Source organism: Ictalurus punctatus, chromosome 20, assembly GCF_001660625.3.
Source record: "Ictalurus punctatus breed USDA103 chromosome 20, Coco_2.0, whole genome shotgun sequence".
Taxonomy (NCBI): Eukaryota; Metazoa; Chordata; class Actinopteri; order Siluriformes; family Ictaluridae; genus Ictalurus; species Ictalurus punctatus.
The window spans coordinates 2,197,727-2,217,574 of NC_030435.2; positions in this window are offsets into that span (position 1 = coordinate 2,197,727).

The following is a 19,848-nucleotide window of genomic DNA, read 5'->3' on the forward strand; positions in this document are numbered from 1 at the left end:
GTTTGTTTTTGACCTTGTTTGGACTCTGTTTTAATTTGACACTGTGCATACAAAGACAGATCTTCTCTCAGTGCAAGAGGGATTGAAAGACAGAGAAGGAAAGTGGGGGGAAAAGAGTGAGTGTGTGTGTGTGTGAGAGTGAGAAAGAAAGATAAGTGTGTGTGTGTGTGTGTGTGTGTGTGTGTGTGTGTGTGTGAGAGAGAGAGAGAGAGAGAGAGAGAGAGAGAGAGAGAGAGAGAGAGAGACGGACAATGGAGTAATTGCATTTTCCCCGAGTCTCTCCTCTCTCTGTGACAGGCTCAATGGCGAGCGCCCGTGTCGAAAAAACGTGACAGAAATGGAGTGTGTTGTTAATTCATCTGTCACTTAGCTTATGCACCATTGTTGTCTCTGAGTGAGTGAGTGAGTGTGTGTGTGTGTGAGTCAGAGTGTGTGTGTATGAGGAATTATGAAGAATGATGCTCGTATCTGTGCGCAGAGCCGTTAGGGGAATCGAGCCACATCCCCTCAGTGACTGTACCACAAATAAGCAAAGGGCCTTAACGAAGCACTCTCGCTAATCCACTCCCAGAATGACTTTGTGACAAAGTTAATTAAGAGTTCCTGGCTGCTGTGGCAGTCTTTTCAGAGCTACAGCTCGGTTATAACAGCTCTACGGCACATACGACTGTGTTTGGTCTTATATCACTGCGGATTAGTGACTGTGAAAGCACATTGTCTGAGGCCAGAGTGATATTAAGTGCTCACAGCTGAAAGGTTCCAAATTGGAGAAAGGAACATGCTGCTTATAATAAAAACGGCAGTGCTGGCGGGAGTCATGTTTCCGGATCAGTTTTTATAAAATTAGATTCTGTAAAGAGAGCAGAAAGTCTAATCCTCCAGCAGTGTTCAGTGGTATGATTTTTTTGGCCAGAATTTGCAATCGCAGAAAAACCCCTTGCGAGTGGTGAAAATGTGACGGGGTCACTTTTGTGACCGAAGACAGCTACGACAAAGTTGGACGAGCGTGAGAATCTTAAAATGAACGTCTGAGTGTTAGCTACGCTATGAGGCTCATCTAAGAGCCACCAAGAAGAGGAGGGTGGTAGTGGTGACAATGAAATGTAAATGATGGACAGATGGATGGACAGACAGTTGGATTGATGGACTGTTAGATAAATGGATGGCTGGATGGATGGATGGATGGATGGATGGATGGATGGATGGATGGATGAATGAATGGATGAATGGATGACTGGGTAGCTGGTTGGATGGATGGATGATGGATGGATGAATGAATGGATGACTGGATGAATGATTCAGTAGCTGGGTGGACAGTAAGATGGATGGATGGATGGATGGATAGACAGGCAGATAGATGGATGGATGCTGACTGACTGGATGGATGAATGGCTGGATGGGTGGGTGGACAGATGGGTGGACAGTTGGACAGCTGGATGGATGGATGAACAGATGGATGGATGGATGGATGGATGAACAGATGGGTAGACAGTTGGACAGATGCATGGATGGATGGTTGAACAGATGGATGGATGGATTGATGAACAGATGGATGGGTGGATGGCTGGTTGGCTGGATGGATGATTGATGGATGGATGGATGATTGGGTAGCTGGGTGGACAGTAAGATGGATGGATGGATTGATAGACAGGCAGATAGATGGATGGATGGATGCTGATTGACTGGATGGATGGATGTCTGGATGGGTGGGTGGACACTTGGATAGCTGGATGGATGGATGAACAACTGGATGGATGGATGGATGGATGGATCTCTTTTGGTTTTCCACAAAGAGATTTCTTATATCTAATTTCATCCAGAGACTGAAAGCAATAATTGATTTTAACCATCTCCTTTACCGGATCCAACACTTTGGTGACTTTTCGTCTTTTTTGTTGTTGTTGTTGAGAAAATGCAAATGTTAAAATAAACAATTTGGTAATTGTTTGTTAGAGTGGAGATAAGCAGTTTCTCCAGTTGTCTGACAGAATCATTGTGAGCGATATTTATTTTTTTACAATTATTTTTGCCCTTTCTCTGGAAAGGTGGCAATAATTATGCAGCTGAATATAAACCTTGCTACTGTGCACTGCATGCTGGGAAGAGACAATGTTTAATTCAGACTTCATCCAGACTCGGAGTGGAATGTACGCCATGCTACAACCCACCCACCCAAACACACCACTCTGCCTCCATGGAAACCCGAGGCCCTGAGAGGACACTGAGATAATACTGCTTTTGTAGTGGTGTCATTTCCACAGCATCCATGCTGAGACATTCTCTTCTCCATGTCATTCACATATTAGTGTTGATGGGGAGCTGGCGGTGAGACAGCACCAGTGTATGCCTCACCGGACTGGCGGTTTGATATCTAAGAGCAGGTAACGGTCCAGTGACAAGTTTCCCCATAGGCTTTCTGGTTCTTACTGCCGATGAGTTTGTGGTTTGCGTCTTGCGGTATGGCCTTTATATTTCTGCTCCTGAAGTCTTCTTCGGACGGTGGATTGTGATACCTTCACCCCTGCCCTGTGGAGGTTGTTGGTGATGTCACTGACTGTTGTTTTCCTGTTTACCTTCACAGCTCTCACAGTGTTTCTGTTATCAACTGTTGTTGTTTTCCTCGTTGTTGTGTTGTTGTGTTCCACGTCTGGTTGATCAGTACACCAGTGGGTTCTTTCTTTTTCAGAACATTCCAAATTGTTGTACTGGCTATACCCAATGGCTGAATGAATGATTGGGTGGCTAGATGGACATGAATATGGATGGATGGATAGATGGATGGACAGATTGGTAGATAGATGGATGAATGCTGAGTGACTGACTGGATGGATGGATAGATGGATAGATGGATGGATGAACAGATGGATGGATAGATGGATGGATATATGAGTAGATGAATGGATGCGTAGTATAACGGCTGGGCAGATGGATGGATGATCAGATGAATGGATGGATGGAGGAATAGATGCACAGACATACAGATGAATGGATGGATGAACAGATGAATGGATGGATGGAGGAATAGATGGACAGACATATGGATGGGTGGATGAACAGATGGATGGATGAACAAATGAATGGACAGACAGATGGATGGATAGATGGATGGATATATGAGTAGATGAATGGATAGGTAGTATAATGGCTGGGCAGATGGATGGATGGATGGATGGATGGATGGATGGATGGATGATCAGACGAATGGATGGATGGAGGAATAGATGGACAGACATATAGATGGGTGGATGAACAGATGGATGGATGAACAGATGAATGGATGGATGGAGGAATAGATGGACAGACATATAGATGGGTGGATGAACAGATGGATGGATGGATGAATAGATGGACAGACATATGGATGGGTGGATGAACAGATGGATGGATGGAGGAATAGATGGACAGACATATAGATGGGTGGATGAACAGATGGATGGATGGAGGAATAGATGGACAGACATATAGATGGGTGGATGAACAGATGGATGGATGAACAGATGAATGGATGGATGGAGGAATATATGAACAGACATGAATGGGTGGATGAACAGCTGGATGGATGGATGGATGGATGGATGGATGGAGGAATAGATGGACAGACATATAGATGGGTGGATGAACAGATGAATGGAGGAATAGATGGACAGACATATGAATGGGTGGATGAACAGATGGATGGATGGATGGATGGATGAATGGAGGAATAGATGGACAGACATATAGATGGGTGGATGAACAGATGGATGGATAAACAGATGAATGGATGGATGGAGGAATAGCTGGACAGACATTTGGATGGGTGGATGAACAGACGGATGGATGGAGGAATAGATGGACAGACATATAGATGGGTGGATGAACAGATGGATGGATGAACAGATGAATGGATGGATGGAGGAATAGCTGGACAGACATTTGGATGGGTGGATGAACAGACGGATGGATGGATATATGAGTAGATGAATGGAGAGATAGTAGAGTGGCTGGATGGGCGGCTGGATGGATAGATGGATGAATGGATAGATGGATAGTAGATGGATGAGCACAGTGTGAGCCGCTGAAGTGAGGAAGGTTCATATCACATTCAGAAAGGAACAGCTGCTGTATAAACCCTCAGATCTCGTCGCTGTAGTTTATATCTCTTTAGTCTGTAGTAGGCGGCAGTAGATTTTCAGCACTGCACCTAGATGTCACGCCAATTAGCAACAGCGCTACAGCTTTACTGACGAGCTCTTTCACCACATATATTCCTCGGACTCAGGACCGAAATAGCTTTTCTTTTTCTATTGTCATGCTCCAAAAGCAACAAACACCTAAGGTGGCACAAAGTAATAAGTGTGAAGATATTTAAAAGATGTGTTTATTTGCGCATGAGTGGCTGTCAGGCAGAATGGAGGCTCTGCCCGGAGGACACAAAGAAGCAAGCGGTCCCCTCAGAACAGCTTTATTAAACTTCATAATTATGAAGATTCACTTTCTCGCGCCGTTTCCTGCTCGGGGAGGCAAAAGAATTCTCACTTCCCTCGTCAGCTTCGCAGGAACGAGCGCCATGACAGACACAACACAATAAACCCCGGCCTCGACTCAGCCGGCTCTCTGAAGACAGGAAATTGCATCAATCTTTTTTTTTTTTTTCTTCTCCCCGAGTTGAAAAACAGGAGAACAAAAGCGGGCCGTTGCACTTTTAGTTCATTTGAAGCCTTTTCTCTCCTTTTATTCTTCTTCTTTTTTTTTCTCCCAGCAGCTCAATCTTTTTTGAAGATGGACTGTGTCACCAGGCTCGCAGTGAAGAGGAGCAGATGTCAGGGACGCAAGGGCGGCGATTTGCCCACACACACACACACACACACACACACACACACACACACACACACGTTAGTCTTACTATCCTTGTGGCGAACTTTTTTTTTTTTTTTTTTTTTTTTTTTTTTTTAAAAAGGCAAAAAGATTTATTTATAAACCTGCAACTTTTATTTCAAGAAACAAAAAAAAAAAACCTAAAAGACCTAAAGGTATTCACACACACACACACACACACACACACACACACACACACACACACAGACAAAAACCTCACACGTTACTCTTACTGTCTTTGTAAAGAGATTTTGTATCTTTTATTTATTTATTTTTTATTTATTAATTTATTCATTTCTTTTTTTAATACAAAAAAGAAAAAGCTTTATCTATCTATCTGTCTAAGTTCATAGAATTGTCTGACAGCGTTGACATTTTTCGGGTCCTCGAAAGGAATTTTTCTCTTTCAGGTCTTTAAATAAAAGCTGCACTTTTGGTTTTGTTAGAAAGAGAGAAAGAAAGAAAGAAAGAAAGAAAGAAAGAAAGAAAAACTTTTCCTCGTGGGTGCCAGAAAAATGTCCCCACAGCGATAGGAATATCTGACACTTTTGATCTTGTGGGGACATTTTTCTGGTCCCCACTAGGAAATCTCTTGTGGTTGTGGTTACGTCTACTGCAGGGTCCTGTAGTGTGTGTGTGTGTGTGTGTGTGTGTGTGTGTGTGTGTGGGTGTGTGTGTGCACGCTTGAGCGATCACTCTGAAAGCCAGGAGGCCCTGTCTTGCCTTTATGCACCCTCAGATCCCCTCTCGCCTTTATTCCCGTCGTCGCACTCTCATCATGCTTGCGCGGATCTGAACAAATCCTCGTCTTTTCTTTTCCCCTCCTGTGAAACAGATGCGCTCAGGCCAATCAGATCTGCGCACGGCCACCGGCTAGGGTGGGAACATTTTCGGGATAACGTTTCAAAGCGAACGAGCCCTTTCAACCGGGCCTGACATGTGCTCGGGGTCAATGCGAACAAAGAAGCATGGGATTAGATTTGATACAGTCAATATGGAGACGCCCTCGCCACCCCGGATCGTCTGAGTTAGCACGCTAATGCTGTCAGCGCTACAATGGCACGGCCGGCCCTCGATGTGTAGAGCGGTGCCGTGGCGGAGTATTCACAGATTACTCTGATACACCTAATTAGAGCATGGAAATCCTCTTTGAGAGGAGGGAAGGGTGTGATGAAAAGAAACAAGATGGGATTAGTGTAAGACCAAACAAACATGGCCGACGCATGACAAGATTCAACAAGGAGCTGAAGCCTGAGGGTTCCTCTCTCATCCTCGAACTGAAACTCTGGCAGAAAGAGAAACACAGACTTATCTGTAGTCATTAATATTACACACACTAACGGCCTGCAGGAATCCCATGGTGCTTTTAGGTTTGCGTGTTGTCTTTTTTTTTTTCAGAATTTTTTTAGACAGTTTAAATAAAGTTAATACAAAAGAAAAATCTATTTCACACTGTGAAAATACGAAAGCAGCTGCTGATACTGACGCACACCAAGTCATGAACTTTAAAACTTTAAACACAAGTGCAATAATGTTACTAAACACTCACTGAACACTAATCACTAATCACTCATCTGTGATCACTAATCACTCATCATTGATCACTCGTCACTGAACACTAATCATTGATCACTCCTCACTGAACACTAATCACTGATCACTACTCACTCATCTGTGATCACTAATCACTGATCACTAATCACTCATCTGTGATCACTAATCACTCATCATTGATCACTCGTCACTGAACACTAATCACTGATCACTAATCACTCCACTGAACACTAATCACTGATCACTACTCACTCATCTGTGATCACTAATCACTGATCACTAATCACTCATCTGTGATCACTAATCACTGATCACTAATCACTCATCTGTGATCACTAATCACTCATCACTGATCACTCATCGCTGATCACTAATCACTGATCACTCATCGCTGATCACTCATCACTGATCACTCATCACTGAACACTAATCACTGATCACTTGCCACTGATCACTCATTACTGATCACTCATCGCTGAACACGAATCACTGATCACTCATCACTGATCACTCATCACTGTTCACTCGTCACTGAACACGAATCACTGATCACTCGTCACTGAACACTAATCACTCATCTGTGATCACTAATCACTCATCATTGATCACTCGTCACTGAACACTAATCACTGATCACTAATCACTCCACTGAACACTAATCACTGATCACTACTCACTCATCTGTGATCACTAATCACTGATCACTAATCACTCATCTGTGATCACTAATCACTCATCACTGATCACTCATCACTGAACACTAATCACTGATCACTTGCCACTGATCACTCATTACTGATCACTCATCGCTGAACACGAATCCCTGATCACTCATCACTGATCACTCATCACTGATCACTCGTCACTGAACACTCGTCACTGAACACGAATCACTCATCTGTGATCACTAATCACTCATCATTGATCACTCGTCACTGAACACTAATCACTGATCACTAATCACTCCACTGAACACTAATCACTGATCACTAATCACTCCACTGAACACTCATCACTGATCACTCGTCACTGAACACTAATCACTTATCACTAATCACTAATCTGTGATCACTAATCACTGATCACTCATCACTGAACACGATTCACTGATCACTAATCACTGATCACTCATCACTGAACACGATTCACTGATCACTCATCACTGATCACTCATCACTGAGCACGAATCACTGATCACTCGTCACTGATCACTCGTCGCTGATCACTCATCACTGAGCACGAATCACTTATCACTAATCACTCCTCTGTGATCACTAATCATTGCTCACTAATCACTCATCACTAGATAGATAGATAGATAGATAGATAGATACAGACAGACAGATAGATAGATAGATAGATAGATAGATAGATAGATACAGACAGACAGATACATAGACAAAAAGATAGACAGACAGATAGAGAGATAGATTACATTAGAAGGTTATAAACTCGTCGCAGCTCAGTATGATATTAAGAGCAGCACGTTTGAAGACTATAAAACAGTGAAAATGAATCACACACACACACACACACACACACACACACACACACACACACACACACACACACACACACACACTTCCATCAAATGCAAACTGCATTTTCACCTTCAGCTGCTCTAATAAGCAGGGCTTTAATGTGAAAACAGTAGATGTTAAGGGTTTTTGATTGCTCCTTTTTTCCCTTCATGATCAAATTGATGTGTGGTAGAAGATGGCAACACCTTTGAGCATATGCGTGCGTGTGTGTGTGTGTGTGTGTGTGTGTGTGTGAGTGAGTGTGTGTGAGTGCGCATGTGAGCGTGTGATACAGAATACCAATGGCTGTTTAGAACACACAGGCAGATTGCGAGACAGGTGTTAACATAAGCTTTGCAAACCTTCCTGCAATGATACTATGAAAGCTGAAATATTCACAGGAAGGCTTTACTCTTAATGCCGGGATTATTCCGCTACTCTTTAGTGGGATGAAGCTCACTCCACTGTGTCAGTGTCCACATAATTAAAGATACACATCTGCGACAGCAGGAAGAGACAAACAAACCTACATCAGCGTCTGCGCTCCGTTCACGTGCTGTTCTTCTCCAGTAGGTGTGGGCGAAGTAGGAGAGCTCCTGATTACATTTCTGATTTCTTTCAGGCGGATGGCTTCATCGAGACTGGCGTTTATTAGATCACTTGCCGCTGGCTACGCGACGCGACGCAGAGAGCTGGTGACAGATGGATGAATGTGGAAGCACTAATCATAATGAACAGAGCCTTCGGGGTGGGCCTTCATCACAGCCTGTGAACAGACCTGAGCTTCCGATGGGTCAGACGGCCACATGCCTTCCGTATCGAGTGTGTTTAATGGAGTTGCGGTAACGTGGGAAATGATTTTGACAAGATGGCGACAAAAAAAAAAAACCCCTCCAGGAAACTCTGGAGATGGATGAGCTAGAGAGAATCCAACAAAACTGCAAACCAGATGCTGAAATTGTGAGAATAAAATGAAGAGCCTTAAGAATTTTTTACAATAAATATATACAAACTACCAAGCTTTGAAAAACAATCTCTCATTCTCCAGAAACTTTACAAGTAAAAGCCCCCAAAGTCTAAAAGCGCCAGTGGTTGCCAGCTCCATCCACCCCAACCCCCACTTCCCATATTCCCCTATAGAGTGCTAACAGTAGATAAAACACGATAAAGTGCCCTCTAGGATGCCCTTACAATGGAGAAAATGTGATGAACTGTCCTAATGGATATGCCTCAGATATCACTAAATGCCTTCTGGTATACCCCTATGTGTCATAAAACACATTGAAGTGCCCTCTAGGGTGTCCTTCCAGTGGAAAAAAACTGATGAAGCGCCCTGCACGGTGTCCTTAAAGTGAAGAAACTGAGATGTTTCTTCATTTGCTTGTATTTCCTCATTTGTAAGTCGCTTTGGATAAAAGCGTCTGCGAAATGAATAAATGTAAATGTAGATGCAGTGCCTTACAGGGTGCCCCTATTTGCGAGAAAATATCATAAAGTGCTTTCTAGGGTGCCCTTTCAGTGGAAAATAGATGATGCAGAGCCCTATAGGATTCCCTTATATGGAAGAAACACACAGAAGTGCCCCTTACGGTGACGCTTTGTGCAATAAAATGTGATCAGGTGCCCTCTAGGGTGCCCCTGCATGTGACAAAACATGATGAAGTGCCCTCTAGAGTACTGCTATATGCAAGAAAACGATATAAAGTGCCCTCTAGGGTGCTCTTTCGGTGAAAAATCCATGATGCAGTGCCCTATAGGGTTCCCTTGCGTGGGACAAACATAATGAAGTGCCCTCTAGGGTGCGCTTCCAGTGAAAAATCCATGATGCCGTGCCCTATAGGGTTCCCTTACGTGGGACAAACATGATGAAGTGCCCCCTAGGGTGCTGCTATATGCAGGGAAACATTGTAAAGTGCCCTCCGGGATGCCCTTACGTGAGGAAAAACATGATGAAGTGCTCCCTAGGGTGCTGCTATATGCAAGAAAACGTTATAAAATGCCCACTAGGATGCCCGAACTCTCACGTGTTCATGAGAGTGATCTTCGTCTGGCGAGTTTCGCAAGCGTTAAAACCTCCTGTTTGTTGCCTCCTCTGATGCACGCTCGTCTCAAAGAGAAGCCCTGAACCGTTCCTGCAAGCTTTCTAGCAGAACTCGAGTTGATTTTCAGATTATGTCGAATCTTTCCAGCCTGGCCTTTACAGGGCTAATCTTAAAGCCACGAGATACATCAATATACGCTTTTATGCCTGACTTCGCCTGCTTCTGCTGCAGCAAAACGAGCTGCATCTGTCAGAAGCGCCTGACACACACGGCCCTGAAAGGTTCCCGTCATCAGTCAGCAGCCGAGACGTCTCGCCTTCCTTCTCCTTCTCCCGCTGTGAGGATTTTGCCCCCACATAATTCAATTATTTCTCATTCAATCGCGCTCCATTAGATTGCCATCGCTCCCCGACTCGCCTCGTTACCACGAGGAAACGGCTTCGAGGAGGATTCGCTGGCGTCGGACCGAAGACTCGCTTTATGTCCACGGATACGTTTTATCATGAGACATAACGCTGTGAGACAGACCGCCGCGAGCCGGGCTGATTGATTAGACGCCGTTGTGTGTGAGCGTTACGGCTGGGACGATATACCGACATTCACGTTATGACGTGTTTAACGTGTTCCGCGGTACATAATTAACACGGGAAAAATAAAGAACGTGGGCCAGGAACCGAACCGCCAAACCTACTTAGCGGACAACCCGCTCTACCACCCGATCCACAGCCGGCCAACACGGACCGCTCGCAGGTTGCTTGAGGGAACGTAAGCCTTAAGGAGAATGTTGAGGTAGGGGGGTGCTGATAAATATAAATCACGTGGACCTAGCATCCTTGCATCCTAGCATCCTCAACCTTGAGAAAAATCTGGCACTGTTGCTCGTGAGTTCCCTTTACAGGACTGATACGTTCTTGCGTTTCCAGCGGTAATCACCTCCGCGCTTTCACTCTGACGGATATCGAGTTCGAAATGAAACAACCGTAATTGCCTCATCCCTTATAATCCCTGCGTCGGATTTAATCCCCTCGTTCTTCCAGACACAATAACAATTAGCAACAAGGAGCAGATCATTAGAGCCAGCCTTCGGAGAACAACAACGGAAAAAGAAGAAAAAAAAAAGCGGACGGCTCTGCAGATAGTCGACTCGTACGGCGGTGTTTTTTTTTCTTTTCCCTATTCACTACGATTTCACTTCATTTCACACACCTCATTACTTTCTTTACCCTATTCGTTACGATGCGACACAGACACGGCCCGATATTTGAAAATCCAATATTAGATTAGAGACCGGGAGCGCAGACGCTTAAAGCTTACGTACAGGTGCGTTTGACAGAGCGACGTGCAAAACACAACCTGCTACGGTTCTACTCCAACAAAGGAAAGATATGTTCACCGGAAAAACGAAAACAAAAACGCGGAATAGTTTGTCATCTGCTTCACTGATCTCTCCTCACCAGCTCCGTATGACTAAAAGCAGCGATTCTGGTATTTCTGGCATGCCTCAGCTACAAAGGTTAAACGAGCATTCCGATGCTGCATGCCTCCAGCTTTGGTTCTTCAATTTCGAATCAGGAATCCAAAACACGGAGCTAAAGAGCCTAGCCGCCAGCGATGCTCCGAACACACCGTTTACACCGAGTACAACGCGTTTCTGCTGCCCCGTGCCAATTAAAGGCTCGATTTGAAACCCTAAAGGTGGTGGTATTCAATAAGAGTCTCAGGTCCTGCTTTTCAAAGTCAGTGCTACGCTCCGGGGTCGGATCAAATAAAATATTCCATCCGTGAACACAATATTCCATCCGTATATGGAAGAGACAGAGAGCGAGAGAGAGCGAGAGAGAGCGGAGAGACGAGCCGCACGCTCTGTCCATTTGACCTTCTTTGCGAATTTTACAGCAACACAACCGTAAACGTGTTTATTTGAAACGTTCCATTGTAATCCCGAGCGGATTTCTAAACCATTGACACCAACATGGCGGGAGCGCGAAACTAACGACGCGAACACTAAATGCGTTTTTGGATGAGGAATTTTACATTCTGTGTAAGATTCCCTGTTGTGTAAGTGTAAGTGAATTCTCGTTAATGTGTTATTGGTCACTAAACTGATTTATTTATTTGGTTCAGCTCACATGGATTAAGAGTAATGTGGCCTGTTACCTAAAATGATCCCTGGCACCCCGGATGTGGACCAATAAAAATATATATTTAGATAGATATTTAAAAAAAAAAAAAATATATATATATATATATATATATATATATATATATAGCAATAATAATAACAAAGACTCCTGTAATACTTCCCAATTTCCTGGTGTCCTCAATTGTAGTTCATCATCATTATTACTTTCTATCGTTTACTTGTTCTTCTGTTTCTAGGCTCCTCGTCGTGTGAATATAATTTTCCGCTTTTGAACCTTTCCTTGTGCTTTGATTTATGATAATGGATTTGCCTTTGATTACTGCCTGCATGTGTTTTGAGCCCCCGCTGCGGACCCCAGCCATGACACACGGATAAACATGAATGAAAAGATTCAGTGCTGCCTCCGGGTCCTATTAGTTTATATATATATATATATATATATATATATATATATATATATATATATATATATATATATATATATATATATATTTTTTTTTTTTTTAAAAAGAACAATAATATGCTTGATGAGTTATTAGACCAAACTGCACCAATCACAATCACACATGACATAAATTAGCAGTGTAGCTGATTAAACTTGTCAGAATAGTGCTGCTAGGCAACCAGGAAGTATGACCGTTGAGCACAGCCTAGCTAAAGATGGAGGCTTGTGAGTTAGCTGGCTAGCACGTGCTGGTTTGTCTTTTATGGCGAAAAGAAAAGAACAGCTATGTTGAAAATGGTACCGAATCGTCAAGAACGTCAACATTTACCTCAGATATGTTGGTCGTTCACTACGAAAAGGTGTTGTGATTCTTAAACGGCACTATAATTGCACCTAGCGTTGACTTTGAAGCGGATTTACATGGAAATTTCGCTAAATCGAGAAGCAAGTAGCTGGCGTTTTCCTACGGTAACGTGACGAGCTACGATTTTTTATTATTTTTTTAATCAATAGATAAAAGTGTAGCATGTCACTCGTTTATGAGTGAAGGGATAAAACACTTCGAGATGTGCTGCTTTTGGAAAATAATCAACTTCAAGGTGGTTAAAGGTGGAACTCTGCTTCGTCAAACTTCCCCGGTGTCGATTATTTCCGACAATTTCTTATATTTTATCCCGTTACTTATTTCATCTGCGATCTGTGTTAATACATGATGGTTATCAGATGAAGTCAGGTCGATGAGTATAAATATTGGCACCCACAATTGATCATTTTGCCAATTAATTACCACACACTTAGTGGGAAAAAAAGTGTTAATTTGTTAGTGTTACTAACGTGTACTAATGGTTTATTAAAATGTTAAATAATGAAACAGATATTGGAAGCTTCATGTAAAGCGTTACTAAGTTAAGTTAGAAACCATAACCGTTTTTTTTTTTTTTTTTTTTCCTGGTCCTGTATTCCTTTCTATAGACAGTAAACACAATGATATTCTGCGCTATCCGCTAATCATGAATCAACATTATGATTTCACACAAAATTGAATCTACATCATGTCTCAGGGCGTCAGTGACTCATTTCCATTCTGTACATGAGCGTAAGGGATTGACAACAGGCCTGTGTAGCGAGCGTCTTTACGTGAGACTGATATTGATATCCGGGGACTGAATGGAGAAACGTGAAATCTCTCACACAGCGCTATCATGCAAATTGAATTAGAGCCGGATGAGGTGGGAGGCAAATAAAACATGCTTAAATGAAAAGGTTTATAGTGAGCAAGCAGATCAAAGCAGCGCCGGTGCCCGTGGTTTAGTGCCCATTAACCAGAGGGCACGGGGAGACTGTCTCACTCGCGGTCCAGGGGAATTATGGCTTGGTGTTCGACTGACCGGACCTCTGAGATCAGCCAGACTTTATCATCTGTACCTCTTCGGGTCAAATCGATTTTTATTGCCGTCTCGTTCCTACACGTATACAGCAGCACACAATGTCGAGCTTGTAAAGATTCAGAGTTGCCAGGCTGAATTGAGACCTCCATTTTATAAGACACGCCAACCGATACCCGAGTGCTGAGTCATGCTAGCAGCATGCTAACGCTGTTTAAATCGTTCATGAGAACTAGCATATATAAATGCGATAAAGGATATGCGTACTGTATCATACGTGCTTACATCTTAAGCTGGAGCACTCTAACTGTATGCATCACTACCGTTAGCTAACGCGCTAACATGGAAAAAAAACAACAACACGGTGCTTTTGAATATTAGCTTAACTATAGTGTCAGAAACGTACTGTTTGAAACATTGCTGACTTCTTTGTAAGGATTACGTAAAGGAAAAAACCCAATATATTGTTGTGCTGTTATACGTAATTAATCAATGGCATAGTTGCGTGAAGAAAAAGAGTTACTATTACAACAGGAAGTTCATTATTTTCCTATAACAGCATTCCCCGTACTGTTTTATTCCTCTTATACCACTACCACTGACCACTTACAGCTTTGCCTCCGACTGTTACAAAGCGCTAACACCGGAGACTCCTTTCCTTCCATAACGTCTCCTGACAGAAGACGTCACCGTATCAACGTCTCCACATTTTTTCAAACGCCTACGTGCGCCGCAAACTCCGTACAGGTCCCTTTAAATGAGACGTTACTATAGAAACGATAACGTATTACAATGATAACGCATATACAGTAAGTGTAGGATGTCACTGCTGTAAGATAATTCACTCTTCTGAAATTTAAGAATGAACGTTTTGGGTTACTTTGCTATTTCACAGCGTCGGTAAACTAGGACACCTGCTTCCTAAGATTGATGTTTAACAGGTGAACTGAGATGACTCTAAGGCACCCGTTATAGCTCAAGGGCACATAAAACAATACCTCAGAAGCCCAGCCCACCCTGCACGAGGTCATAAAAGTTCATAAAAGCCAGGCAGCTTTGACACGAGTGCTCTGCTCCAAATATCACGACTCCAGCCTCAGTGGAAGTCTTTATTAAATCGTGTTCAGTCCCGGTAGTCATAGATGGGTCGCAGCCCTTCTGTACTTAAATGACAGCGTTGCCAGTTCCATTTCCCCAATCTAATTTAAAACCACATCGACGAACTCGGAGAATGCAAATCACACTGTGAAATAAAGGACTTTACCGAGGCTTTGGAACTGTCATTAACATGCATCCCACAAGACTTTGCTATTTATTTCTTTTCTTTTTTCTTTTTTTTTTTTTGGTCGGAGAGATCAGAACACGACTACCAGCCAGTGGTGTCAAATGTTAAAGATTTTCTACTGACAATGAAGCTGTTTGATTGGATTTTTATTCATTACGTAGAGATTACTGCTAATAGTCTGTTTTATAAACGGTTCCTATGACTACGCTGATTAATTAGTAGCGTTCTTTGAGTTTAGGTTGCTGTCTGAGCGGAGTCTTTGTATCTTCTCGCACTGTCAATATGGGGTTTCTCAACATTCTCAGGTGGAGAAAGGAGCCATCCAGGGTGTATTCCCAGCTCATGCCCAGCATTCCCATGAAAGGCTCCGGATCCACGAGGTTCCTGACAAAGATAAAGTTCTCCGATCACATCTGTGGGAATTTCAGAGGTGCTGATACCCCCTGGTATTTATGTTTTTTGACTCCCTCCTAAGGCTTTTCTGTTCAATTCACCGAAGGGGAAAGGACGTTCGATGTGAACGCCGCATTCGCAGTTACATTCCAGCATGTAGGTGAATTCTGACCCGTCAGTTCACGAGCCTTATACTTGTGAGCCAATAGAAACCAAGTGGGCGGGACTTTGGACATTTTGGTCTGTATGAACAACCGGAGGAGCCGCCGATTATTAAGTAGCACTCACACAGAACTTCTGCCTTGCTTTACCGACACTGGAGACTTCTTCCATAAACAGGGAAGAGAACCTTCGGCACATCGACAAGCATATTGTTTTTATGTTTTATTATTACGTCAGTCGGTTGAGATCATGTGTAGCATCCGCTGTACAAGCTACAACGAATAAGTCGTTACTATAGAAACGGTAAACCGTATCAGAACATTTGCGTTGATGTGAAACGTCAGGACGAGAAGACACGCCCTTGAGAAGACATCAACTTGTTTTGAATTGTATTATAAAACAAATCCTGGATGGGTTTTTTTTTTTTTTTGGGGGGGGGGTTGTGATGAATATCATATATTAATTATTAATATTGTTAAGCAAGTCACTCCAAGTTTTAAGAAGTATCTAGGCATGAAATAAAAATAGCCTAGGAACAAAATCCCAAGCGCCCAGCCTACTGATTTGTCCATCTTTGCAACACAAAACCCCTACTGTCCTCATCGCTAGGCAGACAATTTAATCCCTAATAGATCTTTTTTTTTTTCTGCTACATTTACAAACGCCGCTTGACAACACCCATTAGAGCGCCATGATTTAAGAGTCAGTTCCATTATTCTCGTTCGGTTTCTACAGCTTTACCTGCAGCTTCTAATTTATTAATTACTGTCACCTTTGTCGTTACATCACGCTTTTTTTGGAAAGCAGAAATCTCACAGCTCAGTAAGTGCAACTAGCCAGTTCTTGCTGAAAGTGTCATATTTTAGGGAGGATTTAACACACACACACACATACGCACGCACATCTGCCATACTGGACGAGCTCTCCCTCTCAGCTGTGGCCTTTCCTTTCCTTCCTATCGCCTTAGGAAATGTCTAAGCACATGCAAAGGTCAGCGATATCATGTTTAATAAGAGGCACGGCTCAGCACGGCTCGGTCTTCACCTCCCGTCTTATTGCTTGTGACGGGGAGTTTTTTTTTTTTTTTTTTTTCCAGCTGCTGAAATTAAAATTCGTGGATTAAACGTTTTAAACAGGCACCGTAATGGGCAGTCATGATAAATTACTGTGAAACGTTTCGGCAGGATCGTTTCCAGCCGCCCTCGTGCTCATGAAGCGGTCAGAATAATTTCGGATAAGGGGGTGATAACCGGGGATGGTGAGGGAAATTTCAGCCTATAAAAGAAAATAAAAAATTCGCAGATGAGATGAGATCATTTCAAAAAAGTGTCCGAGACCTGTTCTAGGGAAAATAGACCAAACTTTTATTTATTTATTTATTTATTTTTAATTTCTCTCTGAGGTACACGATGATTTAAAGCAGCACGGCAAAGCCGAGACCGAAGCCAATTCCCAGTAGAGGTCGGCTCAGTCTGATGGGAACATCTCTCTCCGTTTTTTAGAGGCGTCGGTCATCAGGCGCCTCATTGCAACGTTGTCACTTAGCCCGAGTCTCCTGGGAGGCCCGAGTCGGAGAAGACACACACTCCGGTATTGTGTTCCCGCTGAGGCTGAGCGAGAGCACATAACCGTCACGTCTCATTCTGACTCTGCGGTGAAAGCGATCGATCAATCAGAGCTAAACGAAAGGTGTCAAACAACTCTGTGAGCAGGAGGAGGATGGGATTGCACCTCGACCAGAGACGACAGATTGGACACTGATGTGTTAGACCAGTTCGTCTGGACGGAGACGGAGAGAGGAAGAAGAAGGAGACGGGGACGGGTCATGACACATCTGAGAAATGGACGGCAGTTTGGTTCGACATCATCATACGACTGCAAAATGATGGTTCAAAAATATGGTTAAAGTTGGCATGGGGGCGGAGTTAGCCATCAAATCATACTCATAATGAAAGATGTATAATGTCCTCTATATTATTTATTCATGTTTAATCTAAAATCACGTTTAATCTGAAGTACATTTCAGTTATTTCACACATTCATCTATCTATCTATCTCTCTATCTATCTATCAATCAATCTATCTATCTATCTATCTCTCTATCTATCTATCTATCAATCTATCTATCTATCTATCTATCTATCTATCAATCTATCTATCTATCTCTCTATCTATCTATCGATTGATTGTGATCACCATTATCAGGTCAATACCAGCACAAAATGGTGGATCAGATATCGAAGAAAACGTTTTGGATATCGCGGAAAACGTTTCGGATATCGCAGAAAACGTTTCGGATATCAGACAAAACGTTTCGGATATCTCAGATAACGTTTCGGATATCGCGGAAAACGTTTCGGATATCAGACAAAACGTTTCGGATATCACAGAAAACGTTTCGGATATCGGAGAAAACGTTTCGGATATCAGACAAAACGTTTCGGATATCTCAGATAACGTTTCGGATATCGCGGAAAACGTTTCGGATATCAGACAAAACGTTTCGGATATCGCGGAAAACGTTTCGGATATCGGAGAAAACGTTTCGGATATCTCAGAAAACGTTTCGGATATCGCAGAAAACGTTTCGGATATCTCAGATAACGTTTCGGATATCTCAGAAAACGTTTCGGATATCGCAGAAAACGTTTCGGATATCTCAGATAACGTTTCGGATATCTCAGAAAACGTTTCGGATATCAGACAAAACGTTTCGGATATCGCGGAAAACGTTTCGGATATCGGAGAAAACGTTTCGGATATCTCAGATAACGTTTCGGATATCTCAGAAAACGTTTCGGATATCGCAGAAAACGTTTCGGATATCTCAGAAAACGTTTCGGATATCGCAGATAACGTTTCGGATATCTCAGAAAACGTTTCGGATATCGCAGATAACGTTTCGGATATCTCAGAAAACGTTTCGGATATCGCAGAAAACGTTTCGGATATCGCAGATAACGTTTCGGATATCTCAGAAAACGTTTCGGATATCGCAGATAACGTTTCGGATATCTCAGAAAACGTTTCGGATATCGCAGATAACGTTTCGGATATCTCAGAAAACGTTTCGGATATCTCAGAAAACGTTTCGGATATCGCAGATAACGTTTCGGATATCGCAGAAAACGTTTCGGATATCGCAGAAAACGTTTCGGATATCGCAGATAACGTTTCGGATATCTCAGAAAACGTTTCGGATATCGCAGAAAACGTTTCGGATATCGCAGATAACGTTTCGGATATCGCACAAAACGTTTCGGATATCGCAGAAAACGTTTCGGATATCGCAGAAAACGTTTCGGATATCGCAGAAAACACGTCACATCTTCTGTCATATGATCGTGTAACAAATGGCTTTTAAAAAAGATAATTTTGGAACTGAAAATGTTTACATATAAAGAGACTTGACTGTTTTACCATTTCTATTAGTTAATTAATTTCTTTAGTTAGTTCGGCAGTTACTTAGTTGCTTAATCCTATTTTGCTGTTCTTTTTGTTCATAGACACCACAATGGACTCCGTTACATTATACTCTATGTAGTGGATGCGTATAGCGAACAGGAAACCATTTTGAATCGGGCCTTGAGGTAGATTATTGTTATTATTGTTATTATTATTATTATTATTATATAATTATAATATTCTAATACTGTATGTACGAGAGTATGTTAATAAAACCTCCGTGATTTAAGTGACATGAACACACTGTATGCTAATGTGTGTAGCAGTATAACATTACAAGCTCATTAATAATCAAACGCACGAGCATGTACATTTACCGTAAGTAAATAACATTAGCGAAGGAATTTATGAAGGATAGAGCCACTCCAGATCTATCACACATATACTACAGCGAGATGCTGTCCTCTGTCTCTCCGACACCGCTGCCTATTTTCTGTCTTTATTTAACAGCCCTGTGAGCGAGACAGTATATTGCTTGACCCAGACTGCACCCAAAGAAACGGTTCGTGGAGAAAATCTTTGTTGCTGGGCTGCGTCTGCGTCCTGTTTTTCCTGCCTCGCTCTCTTTTCTCTCTATTTTCTCCTTTTCTAAGGTGC